A 6000-nucleotide genomic window follows, 5' to 3' on the forward strand; every position below is an offset into this window, starting at 1 on the left:
AGAAAAAGCAACCTGGAGGCCCCCGGGGAACCCCCCACACACCCCGTTCAGGACACCTGGAGGGCCGTGGACAGCCCTCAGCTCCACCGCCCGGCCCACGGGAAGATCTCCAAGCCGGGTCCCAGATTTGGAGCAAGGCGCCGTCCTTAGGCCGGGGGCGACCTCCTGCCTGCACGATGCTTCTGCACAGACGTCCGAATTTAAGAAAACGTCCCCTCAGATCAGAGTGGCTTTTTGGTCGTTACGAGTTTCTTGGAGCAGGGAATCCTAAAATTATCACTGCCATTACACACAGGGTATGAGAAAAGCTTTTATATTACAGGCAGTTCTCAACTCATCTAAGGCTGGAAGCAGACACTCCCAAGGGATGCAAGTTTAAAAAAAGTATTAAATAAGTAAGTGCACCAAAGAGGAGTGAGTATGTGCCACGTGGATTTCAAGAAGCATCTCAAGTGGGATCCAGGCAGCTGGAGGTTCCTTCGTGTTGGCACCCATGTGACAGGATGAGACAGAAGGTCCCCAGGGGGTCACCATTTCCCCCTCACGGTTCTCTCTTGCAGAGGGCCCCCCGGGAGACACCGGATGGCTCGCAGGCAGGGCCAGACAGACGGGCCCCCTGGGCAGTCCCCCGTGCAGTGAAACACCACCTTAGGACCCCAGCTGCCAACCCTGCTTTCAGTCATGGTGACAATGACACAGTGAAAAGGGCCAAAACACAGCAACGACTTTCCACGCCAAGTGCACAATGAGCCGATGTCCCCAGGCGGGATTCCCAGTGCTGGTCCCCAGGCCCGCTGTCCTGGCTCAAAAACACAGCCAGGACTCGAGGGGATTCTGCCCACGGGCACAGCCCTCGGAAGGCGTGCGACAGCCACTCCCCAGGGGCCCAGCAAGCCCGTCGGGACCAGCCGTCCACACTCATTGAGGTCCCAGCTGGGACAAGTGTCTCTGCAGACTCGAGACACCAACCAACCCGGGGATCCTGAAGACAGATGCCCCCTGGTCCCGCATGCCTGCACCCGGAGGTCTCTCTGCACCCACCTCTGCCCTTAGCATCCTACCCGCGGGGAGTTCAAACTGCTGCTCATAGGCCAGAAAAGGGTCCTTACTCGAAGGGACTGGTGCTCAAAACAGGTTACGGTCAATTCAACAGGGTTTTGTCCAGGAGAGAGCACTGGGAGACAGAAATGCAATACGCAGAGCCTCCTTTGCGGTGAACTGAAGGACCCTGCAAATTAAGAGCAAGGGGCATTGCCAAGCTCTGACATGTGCCAAGGTTTACGCACCCCGGACGGCACCCTACCTTCCCCACTGCCCTCCGAGGTGAGCAACCCTGTGACTCTCACTTTACTGATGACCTTAGTCCACCTGCCCACCTGCCTAGTAAAAGGAAGAACCAGGAGTCCAACTGAGGTCTCGTGGGGTCACCAGGATTGGTCCCCATCCTGGGGGAAGCCAAAGGGGGCAAGATGGCAGCACTCACGCCCCCAGGAGATGCTACGACGCACAGTCCACCGTGGCCGGTCAAGCCCAAATAAGGTCCTCAAAGTAAGGGTCTGAACAATCGAGGAAAACCCTCCCCCAATTCCATATGCAACTTCAATGGCTGAAAAATAACATTCCAGTGTCCCAGTGGCATCCAGTCATGAGCAAAGCAGCACTTGGGCGAGCCAGGCGTGGCTCACCCCATGCCCATCCCTTCCACCGCACGAACCAAAAGGGATCTCTCCTTGGAGCTGGTGTGTCCCCAAAGCAGAAAGTCGCAAGCGCTCATTTCTTCCTCTGAGATGACTTTTGTCCTCAGAGACATGGCTTTTTTTTTTTGTTGCCACCTCTCAAAGCGGTCACACCACTTTTCCTTACGCTATTAAAGGAAAGCTGTTGGTCCTCCCACGACTCAGCAAGGGAAGTCAGCGATAGAGTGGTCCCCGCTGATCGGAGAAGGTTAGGGAGACAGACACAGCCCCCCAGAAGCATGTGCCTAAAAATGCTCAGAAGGATGCCGGCCAGGGCTTGAATGGACCCGATCAGTTACACACCCATCAGCACAGAGACCCCGCGAAAGGTTCCCAGATTCCCACAGCCTTGCCTTCCAAGTGGCCTGTCTGTCCTAACATCTTCCATAATCCCCCATCCTTGAGCAAAAAGATAAATTAAGACAGGGGAAATCCCTTCTCCACTGGCAGAGTTTTATTTAAATTTTGAACGGATGGCTGATTGTTTACAGGAAAGACAAAACAGCCACGTCTTCCTTATGAGCCCCATGCGATTCCACCTTGGTTTAAGAGACTGAGAAACAGATCCGGAGATCGTGCCCCAAACTGCAAAGGCATAGTTGCTTCCCATGACACAGGACAGAAACACTCTCCGCACCCAGTCTCAGAGTCCCGACAGGTGGGCCAGCCAACCGAGCCAGCAGCTCACGTAACAACATCCTACCAGTGTGCCCGTTTCTCTCCCCCTGCAGTAAAGACTTGGACAGCATTCCAGGCAAGTTAAGTTCCTTAAATTATGCCACCTTTAGATCATTAGGTTTGATCAACTATGCCAACCTAGGATTGCCAAAGCTCTGGGAGGAAATTAATGCCCAACAGACGTCTCTGCTCAAGGAGCAGACTGGTGTCTGCAGGTTAGACCTGGTCCCCGTCCAGTGCTGTCCCCGAAGCAATGCAGACAACAGGCAACAAGCCAGAGATGACTTTCGGGACACACAGGTTTTATTAAAACCCTGTTTTAATCACAGGAAACCTGGTTACCGTATCAGACTCATGACTGCGTGAGTATTTTCTCCCAAAATAAGTATGTATTCAGGTACAACAAGTGAGTGGACGAAGGACAGCACTGATGATGGCCTGGTGACATGGCAGGCATCTGGAAGACGGGGAGCCTCAGAAATGGGAACAGAGCTTCCTGCTTCTGCAGGTGGCTGACTGGCAGTGGAGAGCTGTTAGGACCATGTCTCTGTCCGAGGCAGGTGTTCTGGGACAGAAGCACGAACCACACAGGACATTAAAAAAAAAAAAAAAACCCAAAGCTTAGGCTCTGGTGATAATGTTGTTGGCTGGCCATGAGACCCCAGGCACGGCGGTTAAGCCCCAGGCCTCAGTTTCCATACCTGTAAAATGGGGTCAGTGGGCTGTAGAGGATTAAAAGCAACTTTGAGGCTTTGAACACGTCCCCTAAACGGTGACATGCTACAGAAGCCTCGGTCGCCTCACTTCTCGGGCACGCAGGCAGCTTGCTGGGTTTGTGACTCTGCCTGTCCTCAGGTTCCCTCCCTGTAATGTGGGGATTGGCCCCCGCGGCCCTTTCCTGCCAAGCGCTCCCAGTAACACTCAGATATTGTGTGCACGCCTCCCAGGGTTCTGGTCTTGAACAGAAAAGCCTCGTCATCTCGAATCATTCCTGGAAACACTTTGTTTTCAGAGCCCTTCCCTAATAAAGTGCTACCCTAGCAGACACTTCAGCGTCGCCAAGAGCTGGAATTTCTTTTGCCAGAGAAACCTAGATCCCACCTGTTTTTGCCTCCTGGAAAGAACGCGGGGGGGGGGTGGGGGGTGGGGTGGGGGCGTGGGACTCGAGGTCACCTCTCGCGGAAAATTCGCAGCTCAGTGCTGTAAACCCCAGTCAACGCCTGCTGCTGTGCTAACAACATGTGTTCTTAGTAAAACCGAGCCAAACGTTAAATTGAGCCCCGTTTCTGGAACCCGGGACCTCCAAACGGCTGAATCAGCATTTTCGGAAACAAAGTGTTCTGGGCAGGGCCTGGTAAACAGCGGCGGAGAGAAAGTTGTGCAATAAGGCGTATTTACTCACGAGCGCTACTTCTCTGGGTCTCTGCCGTTGCATCCCCTTGAATGAAGCCGGGTGCAACCGTTTGCAAAAAAAAAAAAAGCTCGCTGGCGAACGCAGCGCAAAAGATCCAGGCCCGGGCAGGGTCACCTGTGGCTCCCCTTCGGGGACCCAGGGACCCAGGGCTTCGCCAAAGCCAACGCCAAAAAGTTGGCCTTCCTTGCAGTCCCGAGAGAAGAGGAACACAATAAAAAGTGAACACCCTCCTTTCCGCACCGCCCGGCGCACACGCTCCAGGGCCGCGGCCAGCAGGCGTTCCGAGCGGCGCTCGGCAAGGCGGGGAGTTGCATCAGAACTGCCTCCTGCGAACCGCGCGGCTCTTATCGCATTTCCACGGCTGGCGGCCGGCTGATCCGGGACCGCGGCGGCGGGGGTGGGGGTGGGGGGGTAGGCCCCGGCGGCGGCGGCGCGGAGCGGGGCACCGGCACCGGCCGAGGACGGGATCCCGAGGCCCGGCAGCGCCCCGGCTCGGGAGCGCCCGGGGCGCCCACCCTCCGGGCGGCCCTCGGCCCCCGGCGCCGCACAGGACGGTCCCCGCCCGCGCGCGCCGCAGCCCCCCGGCCCCGGGGGCGACGCCCTTCCGCCCGCCGCGCCCCCGCGGCGCCCGGCGTCCCCGGCCCCCGGGCGGCCGGCGCAGACAATGCCGGCGCGGGACCGCCGGCCCCGAAGTAACTTGGCGCCGCGCTCGCCGCCCAACTCCGTACCTGCCGCGGCGCCGCTCCCGGCCGCCTCCGCGTGGCCGCCGGCGCCCCTCGGCGCGGCCGGGGCGGGCGCGGGTCCCGCGGGGCGAGGGCGGCGCGCAGGGCGGCCCCGGTCCCCCGCGCGCCGCCGCCTCCGGGCTGCGCGGAAACTTCGGGCTCCGCGCGGACGTCCGCGGCCTCCGAGCGCCCGGCGCGGTCCCCTTCCTGCCTCCTCCCGGCCTCCCCACCCCCTCGATGGGCTTTAAACCCGCGCGGCCCCGCCCGCCCGCCGCCGCCGCCGCCGCCACCTCCGCCTCCGCCGCCTCCGCCTCCTCCCCCGGTGGCTTTTCCTGCTCCTCCTCCCGCCGCCGCCGCCGCCGCCGCCGCCGCCGCCCGGACCGCTCGGGGCCGCCAGCGCGGGCGGAGCCGCGGCCTGGGCGCAGGGCGTGGCGCGCGGGGCGCGCGGGGGGCGCGCGGGGCGCGGGGCCGGAGTCCCCGGAGGCCGCCGCCCGGGACCGGCAGGCGGGCGGGGGCGCGCGGACCCCCGGTCCCGCCCCGCCCCGGGCGCGGACTCGGGCTCCCGCCCCCCCAAGACCCCGCGGACCTCTCCCGAAGGGCGATCTGCGAGCGAATTCTTGGAAACTCCAGCAGGAGCCGCGCCGCCAGATCCTTTATCCCGGGCGCAGCGGCAGGACGGCACCGGGAGAGGGGAACCCGGGCGCGCGGCGGCCGCAGCCCGCCAGGTCTGGATCCTCGCCTCTCCCAGCCTCAGTTTCCCCGCCTGCCTTGAGCCCCGGCGTGGGCGTGCGGGTGGCGTGGGGAGGTCCTGCAGCTCTTCTTAACGCCGCCAAGCCTCGAGCCCTTATCTCTGAAATGGGCTGATAAGCCGCCTCAGCCTGGGGGTTAAATAAGGTATAACTTGTTGTGCCCTAAAGCGAAAAGCAGGAAGGAACCCTGCATGAATGGAAACTTTTCGTGAACACGATGATGAATGTCTCTATCGAATCAGAATTATAATACAAACAGGGTAATAACAATAATTATGCTTTTTTCCCCTGGGTTTTGATGTTATAAAAACAGCTGTGATAAGGTACCTTTGCTGAGCACGTGCGCTGTGCCAGTCATTAATCCTCTAATTTCACAGCCCCCTGCCCCCTCCCGGGCCCCCTGAGGTTGTCACTAGGAGAGGCCCACCGCGCACACTAGGAAACCGAATCTCCCCGAGGCTGAATACGTTGCCAGAGGTCAAGGAGCTGGTAAGCGCAGAATAAGGATTATGCCAAAACCCTTTAGGACACTTTTATAGCTCTTTTTTTACCCCCTTTGGCTGGATGCATGGATGAATGAAAGGTCATCCTTTTCTGTAACTGAATAAGCCTCCGGGAGGTACCTACCTATGGTTGAGTCCAGAAAACCTCAAGCTGAAAGGCTAAGATGCAAGAGCTTAGGTTCCCGGAAGAACGGAACA

The 6000-nt window shown here is 59.5% G+C and overlaps 1 protein-coding gene across 4 annotated transcripts in view; it reads right to left on the reverse strand.

Moving 5' to 3' along the window:
• The window catches only part of GRB10 (growth factor receptor bound protein 10), a 112849-nt gene extending 107559 nt beyond the window's left edge, over positions 1 to 5290 (reverse strand). The window contains exon 1 of one of the 4 annotated variants that reach the window (XM_072955484.1): positions 5137 to 5290. The gene's annotated coding sequence lies outside the window, so the exon portion shown is untranslated. Of the gene's footprint in view, positions 1 to 3816; positions 4103 to 4556; positions 4794 to 4840; positions 4956 to 5136 lie in introns of those variants that run through there. The other 3 variants (XM_072955483.1, XM_072955482.1, XM_006216577.4) reach the window with 3 other exon arrangements.
• Between the last annotated feature and the right edge of the window lie 710 nt (positions 5291 to 6000).

This window comes from Vicugna pacos, chromosome 36 (assembly GCF_048564905.1).
Source record: "Vicugna pacos chromosome 36, VicPac4, whole genome shotgun sequence".
Lineage (NCBI taxonomy): Eukaryota > Metazoa > Chordata > Mammalia > Artiodactyla > Camelidae > Vicugna > Vicugna pacos.